The sequence below is a fragment of the Phocoena sinus genome, chromosome 18 (assembly GCF_008692025.1).
Source record: "Phocoena sinus isolate mPhoSin1 chromosome 18, mPhoSin1.pri, whole genome shotgun sequence".
Lineage (NCBI taxonomy): Eukaryota > Metazoa > Chordata > Mammalia > Artiodactyla > Phocoenidae > Phocoena > Phocoena sinus.
The window spans coordinates 43,780,563-43,796,675 of NC_045780.1; positions in this window are offsets into that span (position 1 = coordinate 43,780,563).

The window sequence follows — 16,113 nt, forward strand, 5'->3', positions numbered from 1 at the left end:
AAGTTTCCCCCTCCACCACCCACAGTCTCCACCCGCAATAGGGCTTCCTAATGTGTGGAAACCTTTCCTCCTTCACAGCTCCCTCCCACAGGTGCAGGTCCTGTCCCTATTGTTTGTTTTTCTTTTTTCTTTGCCCTAGTCAGGTACGTGGGGAGTTTCTTGCCTTTTGGGAGGTCTGAGGTCTTCTGCCAGCGTTCAGTCGGTGTTCTATAGGAGCAGTTCCATGTGTAGATGTATTTCTGATGTATCTGTGGGGAGGAAGGTGATATCCGTGTCTTACTTTTCCGCCATCTTCCTCCTCCCACCCTAGGTACGATGATTGTGGCTGTAGGTAAGAGTCCTCAGTTCCTTGCCACATGGATCTCGCCTTAGGGCTGCTTGAGTGTCCTCATGACATAACAGCTGGCTTACTCCAGGATAGTGATCCGACCCGTCGTCCCCATGACTGTTGTGGCTTCGGCCACCAGGGCCCCTCCAGAGCTGGCAGCCTCAGTGAGGCCACCCTCCTCTCGGGCTCCGGGGAAGTTCCATGACGGAGGAGGGAAGAGACCCTGAGCTGGGAGTTCCAGCTCTGTGGGAAACGTGGGCTCGTTCTGCCTCCTTCATCTTTTACCCTCCCCCCCCCACTACAACTCTTCCATGTGGTAACCACTAGTTGTTCTCTAGTAGTCTGTTTCTGTTTTGTTATATTTGTTCTTTTGTTTTTGTTTTTTTAGATTCCACATACAAGTGAAAACATCCAGTATTTACCTTTCTCTGTCTGACATTTCACAAAGCATGAAAGTTGGTAGCTGTCATCACCACTGCACCAAGGAACAAAGCATGTGCACAGTGTCAGACAGTTGGGCCTGGGACCAAACTGAAGGTTGGGTTCCCCTGGCTGCTGCTGCAGCTGGAGCTGTTACTGTTGGTCCTGCTTGCCCATTACTGCAGTGGCTGCTGGCAGGGACCTATTACTTTATAGTAATATGCCCCATACCTCTCCACTCTCTCTCACTAAGCTTAACAAGATCACCTCCAGAAGGGATGTAATTAAGTCTCTAAGCTTTCTTAGTTCTACTGGGCAAAGCAGTCTCCATGGGCCCTGTGTTCCTTTTCATTGGAATTTCAATTCTTTACTTCTGCAAAATGGACTTTTGTAGAGATGCTAAGTTGGGGGTTAGAGAGGGGGTGGAAATGGGTCATGGGGAGTGACTTTCTCTTGTCACATGGTGAGAGTCCATAAATGGTGGGTAGGAAACTATTTTTCTAGATTTTTGGAAACCCCTTTGCTGGATCTCTAATCTGGTCTAGCATATGAGCTCAGCTAGGGAGTCACAGACTAAAGAATAATACCAGTGGTTCCTCCTTAGAACTGAAATCTTATGTAAGCAATCCACAAGCATTCTTTAAGAATGTCCCACAACTCTTGCTAGCACTTCCTAAGATTCATTGGCAAAGTGCTCAGGGACCCTCAGACTCTTGCAAGTGTTCCACCTAGCATCCTTCAGAGTGTCCCATACTGAGTCTGCTAGCTCCTACCCAAAGTGTCATATGGGATCTTCAGGGTTTTTCTCCTCCAGAATGGCATTATGCTTGATCTTGATCAACTACAAGTTTGTCTAGAACTGAGCTGGAGAGAGCTGAGGCACCAGGAGCCAGACTCCTCACTACTCTATGAGTTTTCTAGAAATAGAATCTTTCCTCCAAATGCAACAGCATAGTTTCAAGTGTGCTCCTGATGGGGAAAAAAGTGTTACAAAAGAAAGACAATTATGGATTATTTCTGAGTTTGTAAATAGATGTGCACTGCAGGTGAGAGGAACAAAATGCCATTTTCTTCCTATCAGATGTTTTCTAGGGTGAAGGGAAGGCTCACTGCCACAATGACCCTAATTACTTAATTTGACATAAGTACTTCCCTTTCTTCACTTGTGTGGGAGCTAAGAGATGGGGCAGGTATAAGTACTTCCCTTTCTTCACTTGTATGGGAGCTAAGAGATGGGGCAGGTAGGTTCTTTCCCAGATTGTTTGTAGAATTGGAAGAAGCACAACTAATTGTCTTTCTGCTCTCAACATATCAAATTGTGCCCTATCTCATACACATTAATTACACCTGTTTTTATATATTTTATCAATAATAGGACCCCACTCCCCTTGATTTTCACTACATTTACAGAGAAGTGACTGAATGATTGTCAATAGACATTTACCTGACCTTGCATAATCAAATGCATAACTATAAAATGGTTCCTTAAGGTTTAGTTTGTACTAGCTGGTAACTACTTCAGTTTAAATATGTTGTCTTTCCAATTGAAAATAGACAGTAATATAATTTAGAAAAATTTACTGATTGAAAGTAGCAAACCATATTTAAGACAAGATTCCTGACATAATTTATATCACCACTCTTTAATTAATTAGTTGATTAATTAATTAATTACATGATTTAGTGAATAACTATTTTTACCATAAATTATGCAAAGGGCATGATAAACAGAGAACAGTGTGTAGAATTGTTTTCCAGAATACTATATCTAGCTAAGGATTCAAACAGAAAAAAAGGCATTTCCAAAATATGTGTTAGTTTATCTGGCTACTTATAACCCACCCCCCTCCCCATAGGACTAGGAGTGACAATATAGCCAAACAGTCAATTATTTAAAAACAGAACTATATTCAGTCTAGGTGGTTCAAACTAAGATGAGACATGAAAACCTAGGAATTTTAGAGTAAATGTGTGCCTGGAGAAATAGCAAATTTGGCCTGGTGAAAGAGAAGAATGAAGCTGATGGAGAGGAGAATATTAGAGATGAGAAAAATATATAGATATAAATGCTATTTTTGTCTTTTCTTCCTCATGAGACTCAGCTGCTTTCTTGGGCTCTATATTTGGGTTCTGCTAACATACATGTATGTTCACAATTTAAGATGCCTGAAATTGGAATTTGTCTCCTAAATAATGGTGTCTTACAATAGCTGTTGACCAGGTAGCAGTATGAATGTAGTTCTCATGGTCTGGGCTTGTATGCACTTAGTCATTTCTATTCATATGGTTTTCATGGCATTTGAATTACATACATTTTGGTTGTGGCACATGAGTGAGGTGTTATTTAAAAGGATACACCATGATTATTTATGAAACAACTTTTTAGTGTGAAAAAAAAATGGAAACAGAGGAGTGAAACACAAATATGATACTGATGAAACAAATATTTTTTGATAGTGTAATGACAGCAATTTCATATTTTTCTACAAAATAATAACAAGGAAGAATATTATACACTAAGCAGTGTGACAGAGGCCAGATGTCCCTAGATGCCTTGGAAAATTCTTAAAATTTTTAGAGGAAGAGAGGCTGCTATGACATATTCATGTATCTGCCAGAACTGTCTTTGAAGTCTCAAAAATGTTTTCTCAAAATTTCATGTTGTTTGAACAGAATTTTCTTAACTTGCAGACAGGTAATTTAATTAATTAAAAGTTATAGTGTTAGTTTAGTCAACTAGGAAATACTAACGAATACTCAAGATTATTCAACATGACAAACGTAGTATTATTGCTAAGAGTAATTAAGAGATCAAGATTATAAGTATTGATTACACTGTAAGGCTCTGCTTAATAATAAATTCCACAAATAGATTGCCATCTTATTTAATTTTAAAGCACAGAATGAAATAATACACCCAAAATTTTATTATAAATAGATTTTTAAAAACTCATAACTGTATTGATAATGCCTGAATTGATGTTGCACTGATTAAAGTTATTTTATCATAGAAGTCCAGGAGCTCTAACTATCCACCAGGTATGTTAATTGTTGATGCATTTTAGGGCATATATCTCATTAGTTCACAAATAAACCTGTCAAAATGTTAGTAATCTAGTTGTTATTAGTGTGGGCATGACTATATAACTGCAATAAAAAACATGTTAACTAAAAAAAAAAGGCTCTTTGAGAATCTAATCTCCTAGATTTTTTTGCAAAATCTTCATTGGCACTTTCTAGAAAAACTAAAAGAATTAGTGTCAAAGACTTGTCAAAAATATTCAGAACCAACAGTGAATCACACTTTCATAAATGTTGCATCACTGATGTTCTTGACCAAAACATCAAGGAAGGCAAGGAAGACAACATTGTTCAGAAATTATGTACCTCAATAAACTTGAGTGAAAGAATTATTCAGCTGAGTCAAACTTAGGTTGCAGGGAAATATAAGGAATGTTTTATCAAAATAATTTTGCTCATATCTTCATTTTTATGTTTGCACATTACTAAAATAAGATAAACACATATGGCTAACTATATCTGAAAACAGCTCTTTCATAAATTTAGAAAGAAACTTAATGTGAGAATAAAGCATTGTGTCTTGGTTTACTTTGAAGTTTCATTTTCTTTATTTTTTTAAAGTGAAGTATAATTGATTAAAAATATTGTGTTAGGTTTCAGGTGTACAGAAGAGTGATTCAGTTATACATATATCTTTTTTTTTTTTTTTTTGCGATACGTCGGCCTCTCACTGTTGTGGCCTCTCCCGTTGCGGAGCACAGGCTCCAGACGTGCAGGCTCAGCAGCCATGGCTCATGGGCCCAGCTGCTCTGCGGCATGTGAGATCTTCCTGGACCGGGGCATGAACCGCATCCCCTGCATCGGTAGGCGGACTCTCAACCACTGCACCACTAGGGAAGCCCTTATATATCTATTCTTTATCAAATTATTTTTCCATTTATGTTGTTACTAATATTGAGCAGAATTCCCTCTGCTATACAGTAGGTACTTGTTGGTTATCCATTTTAAATGTAGCAGTGTGTACATGTCAATCTCAACCTACCTAACTATCCCCCCCAACTCTTCACCCAGGTAACCATAAGTTCTTCTCTAAGTCTGTGAGTTCTGTTTCTCTTTTGTAAATAAGTTCATTTGTATCATTTTTTAGATTCTGCATATAAGTGATATCATATTTGTCTTTCACTGACTTACTTCATATTTTTCTGACTTACTTCACTCAGTATGACAACTCTAGGTCCATCCTGTTGCTGCAAATGGCATAATTTCATACTTTTAAATGGCTGAGTAATATTCTATTGTACATATGTACCATATCTTCTTTATCCATTAATCTGTTGATGGATATTTGGGCTGCTTCCATGTCTCGACTAATTGTAAACTGTGCTGCTATGAATATTGGACTGTCTGTATCCTTTTAGACCATGCTTTTCTCTGGAGGTATGCCCAGGAGTGGGATTGCAGAATCATATGGTAGCTCTATTTTTAGTATTTTAAGGACCCCCATACTGTTCTTCATAGTGGCTGTACAAATTTACGTTCCCACCAACAATGTAGTAGTGTCCCTTTCTCTCCACACCTTTCTAGCATTGATTGTAGATTTTTCTGATGAAGGCCATTCTGACTGGTGTGAGATATCTCATTGTAGTTTTGATTTGCATTTCTCTAATAATTAGCAATGTTTGACATCTTTTCATGTGTCTCTTGAACATCTGTATATCTTCTTTGGAGAAATGTCTATTTAGGTCTTTCACCCATTTTTTGTTGAGTTGTCTGTTTTTATGATATTAAGCTGCATGTGCTGTTTATAAATTTTGAAGACTAATCCATTTTGGTTACATCATTTGCAAATATTTTCTCCCATTCTGTGTGCTGTCTTTTAGTTTTGTTTATGGCTACCTTTGTTGTGCAAAGCTTTTTGAGTTTAACTAGGTCCCATTTGTTTATTTTTGTTTTGTTTCCATTACTCTGGGAGACAGATTGAAAAAGGTATTGCTGTAATTTATTTCAGAGAGTGTTCTTCCTTTGTTTTTCTCTAAGAGTTTTACAGTGTCTGGTCTTACATTTAGGTCTTTAATCCATTTTGAGTTTATTGTTATGTACGGTGTTAGGAAATGTCCTAATTTCAATTTTTTTACCTGTAGCTCTCCAGTTTTCCCAGAACCATTTATTGAAGAGGACAGTCGTTTCTTCACTGTATAGTCTTGCCTCCTTTGTCATAGATTAATTGACCATAGGTGCTTGGATTTGTCTCTGGTTTTCTATCCTTTTCCATTGACTATATTTCCCATTTTTGTGCCAATACCATATTGCTTGATGACTATAGCTTTGTAGTGTAAGTCTGAACAGCTTTGTTTTTCTTTCTCAAGATTGCTTTGGCTATTTGGAGTCTTTTGTGTTTCCTTACAGATTTTAAGATTTTTTTGCTCTAGTTCTGTGAAAAATGCTATCGGTAATTTGGACAGGAATTGCATTGAATCTATAGATTGCCTTGGATAGTGTAGTAATTTGGACAATATTGATTCTTCCAGTCCAAGAACATGGTATAATCATCCCATCTCTTTGTGTCATTTTGATTACTTTCATCAGCATCTTATAGTTTTCAGAGTTCAGGCTTTTGTCTCCTTAGGTAGGTTTATGAAACTGCTGGTTCTTTGAAAAAATAAACAAAATTCATAAACCTTTAACCTGACTCATCAAGAGAGAGCATCAAATCAATAAAATTTAGAAATTGAAAAAGAAGTTACAACTGACACCATAGAAATACAAAGCATCGTAAGAGACTACTGCAAGCAACTATAGGCCAATAAAATGCACAACCTGGAAGAAATGGGCAAATTCTTAGAGAGGTACAATCTCCCAAGACTGAACCAGGGAGAAAAGAAAATGTGACCTGTGCTAATCACAAGTACTTGAAATTGAAACTGTGATTAACAAACTTCCAACAAACAAAGTCCAGCGCCAGATGCTTCACAGGTGAATTCTATCAAACATTAGAGAAGATGTAACACCTGTCCTTCTGAAAGTGTTCCAAAACTGTTCAGATGAAGGAAAACTCCCAAAGCTCATTCTATGAGGTCACTATCACCCTGGTACCAAAACCAAAGATACCACACACACACACACAAATTACAGGCCAATATCACTGATGAACATAGATGTAAATATCCTCAAAAAACACTACCAATCCTAATCCAACAGTACATTAAAAGGATCATACACCATGATCAAGTGGAATTTATGCTAAGGATGCAATGATTTGTTCAATATCTGCAAATCAGTCAGTGTGACACCACCACATCAATAAATTTAAGATAAAATCATATGATCACCTCAACAGATGCAGAAAATGCTTTTGACAAATTCAATACCTATTTATGATAAAAAATTCTCAGAAAGTGGGCATAGAGGGACATACCTCAACATAATAAAGTCCATATATGACAAACCTACTGCTAACATGATACTCAACAGTGTGAATAATACTGAGTATTCATTAGTAATTCCTAGTTGACTAAACTAACACTATCAATCACTTTTAATTAATTAAATTACCTGTCTCTGCAAGTTAAGAAAATTCTGTTCAAACAGCATGAAATTTTGGGAAAACATTTTTGAGACTTCAAGACAGTTCTGTGAGATGCATGAATATGTCATAGCAGTCTCTCTTCCTTTGACAATTTTAAGACTTTCCAAGGCATCTAGAGACATCTGACCTCTGTCACATTGCTTGGTGTATGATATTCTTCCTTGTTATTGTTTTGTAGAAAAATATGAATTGCAATCATTACGCCATCAAAAAATATTTGTTTCACCAATGTCGTATCATCAGAAAGAATAACATACCTAAGAATAAACAATTTTCTTTCTTAATGACATAAATTTTTAGAGAACTGCTGTACAATATTGTGGCCTATAGTTACAATATTGCATTGTACATTTAAAATTTATTAAGCTAGAAGTCATGTTAAGTGCTTTTACCATAATAAAAATAAATAAATAAAAATCCTATAGTATTAAGGATCATACACACACACACACACACACACACACACACATACCTCTGTAATAAAGAGTGTGTCTTACAAACAATGGTGTCATAATCAAGTAAGGCATTCATTTCTTTATATTAAACGTGGTGCTTTAAACCTGTGAACTAATTAGATGTATGCCCAAATACTCAAGGAAAACTTTTTGCTTACATCTTGGAATAAATGATACATTTTCATGGCTAAAAATATTTTTCAACATGAAGAAACTTATGTTTTAGTGGCCTGCATAGATCTTTTTAGTTTTAAAAGACTACTTCCTGTGATGTAAAGTTATAGTTTATAATTACAGCATCTTTGGAACTTTTATGGATATCTGGAGACAGTAGTTAATTAATTTGAAATCTAAAGAATAATGCTGTTTTCATTAAGGCCTTGCTTAGTAACTGGAGTAATCAGACCACATGGAAAATCCAAATATTATCATAAAGATAAAAATTATTATTATGAAATTAATATATCTAGATAAAAATATTATTGTATAGTATCATGAAATATTTTTCAGAAAGAAACTAAGTCCTTACTGACTATTTGTGCTAAAAGAGAACTAAATATTCTCTAAACTACTCAATACAGTATTTCACCTTCGTTTAGATGATGAACATAATGTACTGTTACAGTATGTCAAGAGGGAGACATGGGACTTCCCTGGTGGCGCAGTGGTTGAGAATCTGCCTGCCAATGCAGGGGACATGGGTTCGAGCCCTGGTCTGGGAAGATCTCACATGCTGCGGAGCAACTAGGCCCGTGAGCACAACTACTGAGGTCTGCGCGTCTGGAGCCTGTGTTCTACAACAAGAGAGGGCTGCGATAGTGAGAGGCCCCGTGGCACCGTGATGAAGAGTGGCCCCCACTTGCCGCAACTAGAGAAAGTCCTCACACAGAAACGGGAGACCAACACAGCCAAAAATAAATAAATAAATAAATAAATATTAAAAAAAAAGGGGGGGGGCAGGCGACACGAAACCTTATACCCTAAGATAGCTTGGTTATGCTTCTGTATATATAGAACAATTGTCAGGTGATTTATAGCCTTCTAGTATTGACATTATTACTTGCATTAGAGAAAATAAAGCATACAGTAGTCTTTAATCTAATGGTTGAAGATATTTGCATGTTTTGTAACATATTTCAATATCATATTATAATTTTTTAGCAAGAATAAATGTCATAAATAATCAGAAGTTGTTTATTGACAATAATATTGTGCAATATATCTGATGTTGCAATGAGAATAGATTTTCAGTTAGTATTTAATTTTTTGCATGTTATTTTTGTTATTGAGAATGTAATAATACTCTTCACAGTAATGATAGTATTGAGTACTTTGCAAAAAAGAGTTAACACAGGCCTGAGAATGTTATTCTTAAAAAAGCCTGTTTGTTAGGTCTGCTCTTGATTGGCATCTGGGACCCAGATAAGAGTGGCTTGCTTTGCCTAAGTTGAAAATATAAACAACATGATTTTTGCTGAACACATGCTTTCCTTGTGGGACTCTGGAATTTTGGTAGACAAGGGTCCTAGCCTGCAGAAAAATTATTAGTACTGAGTTTCTACTGAGCTTCTGGGTAAACAACAATTCTCACATGTTTTCGCAATTTGTGGTTGGAGGAATTGAACCTGTCCTTAGTTGTTCTACTGGGAGAGGAGTCTTAGAAACTTCCACCTGGTTCCCTACAAATAAATTTAGCCATGAATACAACTATAAGCTGTGGTCTGTGAGTCCCTGTACTGAATCCTAAATGTGCAGGGTGTTTTTTTGTATCCCTAACATAAGTACATATTATGTACCAAGCATTATCAGCACATTCTATTCATTCTGTTTAGTTCTCAAAAAACCTATAAGATTGTGTTATTAATTCTGCATCACAGATGAAGAAATAAACCTTAGAGAATAAATAATTTGCACAAGGTTGAACAGATAGCATTGAGCAAAAACAGAATTTGGACAAAATTCTTTTAATTCCAAAGTATATGTATTGGATAGCACAGATTACTAGAAAATAACATTAATAATAAAACCCATATAGAACCATATTTTGTTGGTGGTTGTTTGTTTGTTTAGTATGCCGTTGATTTGGGGTATGTGGTTGGCAGTGTGTGTTCCTTTTTTATGTTCTTCATTTTATTTTAGTCTCTTAACTCCCATGTGAAATAAAATAGACCTTTAATAGATAATTGACTAACTTATATCTAACAGATATCCAATGCAATAAGCCTGAGCATGGAGTATCAAAAGCTAAGGCCCCTGGCCTTAAAATAACTCACTAACCAAAACTAACCACAACTCCAGGCTACCTTTCTGCCTAACATTTACATTTTTGCCAATCAAATCCTTATGGCAGCTAGTGACTTACAAGTGGATTTGAATACCTATGAAAACACAAAATTGTAGCACTCATTACCTCTCCTTTTTTACCCACCAGTATTAATCTGGTCCACAAAACTGAGTCTTTCTTTGAACTTCACAGATTCATCCTGGTGTACCAGTTCTGTATAATACTCAGACCATTTCCCACATCTATATAATAAATGGAAGCATTGATATATATATCTGACATCCAGAAACTATTTCCGTGGATTCACAATATTTTTACAGATTGCTTAAGGCTTTTTACCAAGTTATTATTCTCTGAGACTTCTTATTGTTGGTAGTCACTCTTTAGATCAAGATCTAGTGCTACGTACTATTAATACCCTGCACTGTGTCTGAGCTTGTAGAGCAATGGGAATTTTGTGCCAAAAGCAAATGAAAATATGAAATAAAACAATCAGTGCTGATATTTAATATATATATGGCAGTAAATTGTATCTTTGACGTCATCTAGGAGAATGTGGTTTCTATTATACTGGAATGCAAGGGGCAGAGGGAAATTTAAGGGCTACATGAACATTGATTCCATTTTTTGTTTTTCTTTTTCTATTTTTAATTTGTTTTTGCCTGTTTTTCACCAGATAAGAGTATATGCTATGGATTCTAAGAACAAGGAAAGACAAATGTTTACAAAAACCTTTTGAAAAGAAACACAGAGACTTTTAGGGAAATCATGGAAAGTATATAAATATGGTCCTTGGATCCAATCTAAAAGCTGTGATACTGTATAGATCTTCTCAAAATGTAAAAGGGTAAATATCTAGGAGAAGATGTTAGCTAAGGAGCTGAGAGTGTGAGTTTATAATCAGGTTTGAATTACAAGATACTGTAATTAAAGAACATAGGGCAAAATCATCATAGATGGTTAAGCCTTATGGAGTTTTTAAACACACAGAGGAGAAGATCAAGATGGCAGAGTAGGAGGACATGAAGCTCATCTCTCCCCAAACACATCAAATATACATCTACATGCGGAGCAAACTTACTGAAAATAAACTAGAGACTGACAGACCCTTTTATAACAAAGACTATAAAGAAAGATTCACACAAAGTCAGGTATGAAGAGAAGAGATGCAATCACATTGAGACCCATGCTCCTGGAATGGACACAAAATAGGAGGGGAATATCACAATATTTGAGATTCTCCCTGGGGAGTGAGCAACTCAAACCACATATTGGACACCCCAGCCCTAGGGTCCAAAACTGAGAAGACAAATCCCATCACCTGGTTTGGAAACCAGTGGGATTTACAGGAGGGTTATAAATAACTTAGAATTCACTCATGAAGAGCATGCACATGTTTGTTCACTCCCAGAAGCAAGGCAGAGGGAGCATATTGAAAGTGCTTGGGTCTCTAGCCAGTTTTCCGTGATTGCCCCAGTGCACTCTGGCCTGTGCCCAGTGCCAGCTCCATCTCCTCTAGCTCTGACATAGCTCCCCACACTTGAAGGGGCATGAAGCTGGCTCAGACCCAGTACTGCATCTGAATGGAGCAGGGACAGCCACTGCTGGCATTCGTGGAGGCTGTGAATCAGGAGCTGTCTAGAGCTTTGACTGACATGTCAGGTCCATCTCAGCATGCACCTGACCCACAGTTAGCACCTGCTCTGGTGCTTCTTGCTCCTGCACTACTCCCCTCTGAGTCAAAGATGCCAATGCTGGGAGAGAGAAGAGTACACACTTACAGAGAAGGAAACCATCTCAGACCTGAACGCCACAGCTTCTGCTCCAATAACTTGGGGTCTGACCCCACCCCAATAGGGTGATGACAACAATTGAACAAAGGAGAAGCCCTGGCTTACATGTATCTCTGACCTAGCCCTCCATCTCCAGCCCCACCTCCCACCAAGGTGATAGCTGCCAGCACACCCTAGGGGGAAGATGTGACCCATACTCTTTTCAGATCCCGCTCTCCCATCAAAGTCACTAGGCACATGCAGACTGCATAGGGACACTCCTATATAAGGACAATCTTCCAAGACTGGGATAGGTAACTCTCTCACTCAATTTAATAGAGACAGAGAAAGTTAAACAAAATGAGAAGACAGAAGCATTTATTTCAAACAAAAGAACAAGAAAAATCAAACCTGAAAAAAATGACCAATAAAACAGATAATTTACCAGATAAAGAGTACAACCCATTGTTAATAAGAATGTTAACTGAACTTGTGAAAAGAATAGATGAACACAGGGAGAATTTTAACAAAGAACTAGAAAATATAAAAAGAACCAGCCAGAGCTGAAAAATATAATAACTAAAATGAAAAAGTAGAAGGAGTAAGTAGTAGACTAGGTGATACAGAAGAATTCATAAGTGATCTGGAACACAGAATAATGGAAACCACCCAAATCAGAACAGCATAAACAAGAACAAATTAAATAAAGATGAGAAGAGTTTAAGGAACCTATTGGACAATATCAAGTGCACTAACATTCATGTTATATTTGTCCCAGAGGAGAAGAGAAGGAGACAGGGATAGAAAATGTATTTAATAAAATTATGGCTGAAAATTTACTGAACATGAAGAAGAAGACAGATATTCAGGTACAGGAAACACAGAGATTCCTAAGCAATATAAACTCAGAGAGACCCACACCAAGACCTATCATAATTAACATGGCAAGAATTAAAGATAAAGAGAAAATTCTAAAGGCAATAGGAGAAAAACAAAGAGTCACATACAAGGAAACCCCCATAAGGCTGATTTTTCTGTAGAAAATTTGCAACACAGAAAGCAATGTCATGATATGTTTAAAGTGCTGAAAAAGAAAAGCCAACAATCTAGGATATTCTATAGGAAGATTATCATTCAGAATTTTAAAAAGAAATAAAGAACTCAGAAAACAAAGAAATAAAAGAGCTCATCAATATGAAACTGACCCTAAAAGAAGTGTTAATGGGTCTACTCTAAGTGGAAAAAGCTAAAACAAGACATAATAATTTATAGAAAAGGAAAAAGCCCATGGTAAAGACAAATATATAGTAAAGCCTGTGGATTAACCACTTAAATAAGGTACTATAAAGATTAAAAGACAAAAACTGTAAAATCAACAATAAATACAATAAACAGTTAAGGGATAAACATGAAGATGTAAAATATGACATCAAAAACATAAAACCTGGGGGAAAGGAGTAAAAACAAATGTAGATCTTTTAGAATGTATTTGAATTTAAATGACTACCAGTTTATAACAAGTAGGTATAGTTATAGTTATAGGTTAACACATATGAACCCAACAAACCAAGAGCCTAAAATAGATGCACAAAAAGTAGAGAGAAAGGAACACAAGCATAACACTAAAAAAATCTTCAAACAACTAAGGAAGAAACTAACAGAAGAAGAAAAGAACAGAGAACTACAAAAAGAATCCGAAAATAAGTAACAAAATGACAATAACAACATACTTATCAAAAATCACTTTAAATGTCAACAGACTAAATGCTCCAATCAAAAGACAAAAGGTAGCTGATTATATTAAAAAGATTCATCGAGATTCTGCTTACAAGAGACTCACTTCAGAGCTAAAGAAACACACAGACTGAAGTAAGGGGATGGAAAAATACATTTCACGCAAATGGAAATGAAAAGAAAGCTGGGGAAGGAATACTTAGACAAGACAAAGTAGAATTTAAAATAAAGTCTATAACAAAAGACAAAGAAGGACATTACATTATGGTATAGAAATTGATGGTAGAAGAATATATAACATTTGCTAACATATACACACCTAATATAATAATATCTAAAATATAAAGCATATCTTAACAGACATAAAAGGAGAAATAGACAATAATACAAAAGAGTAGAGGACATTAACAGCCCACTCACATTAGCTCATCCAGGCAGAAAATCAATGAGGAAACAGTGGTCTTAAATGATACATTAGATCAGTTGGACTTAATAGATATCTAATAGGTCATCCCATCATGTATCAGCAATATACACATTCATTTCAAGTGCATATGGAATGTTCTCCAAGACAAATTACAAGCTAGGCCACAAAACAAGCCTCAACAAACTTAACAGGATAGAATTACAGCAAGCATTTTTTTCCCAAACATACACTATGTGACTAGAAATCAATTACAGGAAAATAAATGGGACTAACACAAAAATGTGGAGAATAAACAACATGCTACTATATGACAAATGGGTGAATGAAGAAATCAAAAAGAAAACAACAACAACAAAAATACCTGAGAAAAATGAAACTTTCTAAAATCTCTGGGAAGCAGTAAAAGGAGTTCTAAGAGGAAAGTCTATAGTAATACATGCCTACCTCAGAAAAGAAGAAAAATCTCAAAGAAGAGCAAACAAAGCCCAAAGTCAGCAGAAGGAAATAAATAATAAAGATCAGAGAGGAAATAAATAAAATAAAGACCAAAAAACAAAAGAGAAAAGATTAATGAAGAAAAGAGCTATATTTTAAGGATGAGTAAAATTGATAAGCTTTTAGCAAAGCTCATTAAAAAAGAGAGAGAGAGATAGGAACTAAATAAACAACAAGAAAAAAGAGGGGAGAGCTTCAAGATGGTGGAGGAGTAAGACATGGAGATCACCTTCTTCCCCACAAATACATCAAAAATACATCTACATGTGGAACAACTCCTACAGAACACATACTGAACAATGGCAGAAGACCTCATACTTCCAAAAAGGCAAGAAATTCTCCATGTAACTGGGTAGGGTAAAAGAAAAAACAAAAAATAATAAAGAAACAAAGGAATTAGAAAAAGACCTGTGTCTCTGGGAGGGAGTTGTGAAGGAGGAAATGTTTCCATACACTAGGAAACCCCTTCACTGGTGGACACAGGAGGGAGCTTCAGAGCTCCAGAAGAGAGGGCAGCAACAGGGGTGCAGAGGGAAAGTGGAGAGAATCCCTCACAGAGGATCAGTGCTGACCAGCACTCACCAGCCTGAGAAGCCAGTTGGCTCACCCACTAGGGTGAGTGGGGGCTGGCTGCTGAGGCTCAGGCTGCAGAGGTCGGACCCCAGAGAGAGGACTGGGGTTGGCAGCATGAAGTCAGCCTGAGGGGCCTAGTATGCCACAGCTAGCTGGGAGAGAGTCTGGGAAAAAGCACAAGATGGAGGCAAGAATCCATTGTTGTGTGCTGCACAAGGAGAGGGGTGAGCCCTCCATAACAGCTTAGAGCTGGTCACTGCCTACATGAGCTCCAGAGGTGGACCCAAACCGTTGTTGTTATCTCTGACCCCAGAGGTTGGTGACAACTGTCACCACTGCCACCAAGGGTCCTATGAGCAAGCACAAGTCACTGCCCTCACCTTCCCAGGAGCCTGTGCAGCCTAACACTGCCAAGGGTCCTGTGATCCAAAGCCAGCTTCCCCAGGAGAACACACAGTACACCTCAGGCTGTAGCAACTTCCTGCCAACCTCTGCCACTGAAGGAACTCCCTGCACATACAAGTTATGACTGCTGTATCCCTCTCTCCCTCACTTGAGAGAGCAAGTGAGCCCGAATTACCGATGCATTCACCCACTCTTCCCTGGGCAGGGAATAGATGCCTGAGGGTAGCCAACAGGCAGAGGCAGGGCCAAAACCAAAGCTGAACTCCAGGGGCAGTGTGACCAAAGGAAAATCTCTCTGTGCAGCCACAAGATCAGCAGATTAAACCCCTGCAATTTGCTTGGTAAAGCCTGCATCTGTGAAATATATGAATAGACAACAAGTATTTCCACAATCAAGGCTGTGGACTTTGGGGGTAACTGTGGACTTTGGAGGCAAGTACACACAGGAGTAAGGCCAGATCAGACTCTGAGCTGGCTCCACAGTGCTGACAGGTCTAGAGACCTACATAGAAGTACTGGAGGACTTCCTGGGTAGGCAGGGAATAGCAGTGGCTCATTGCGGGGGCAAGGACACTGAGAGCCGAGGCTACAGGAAAATACAATTACTATCACT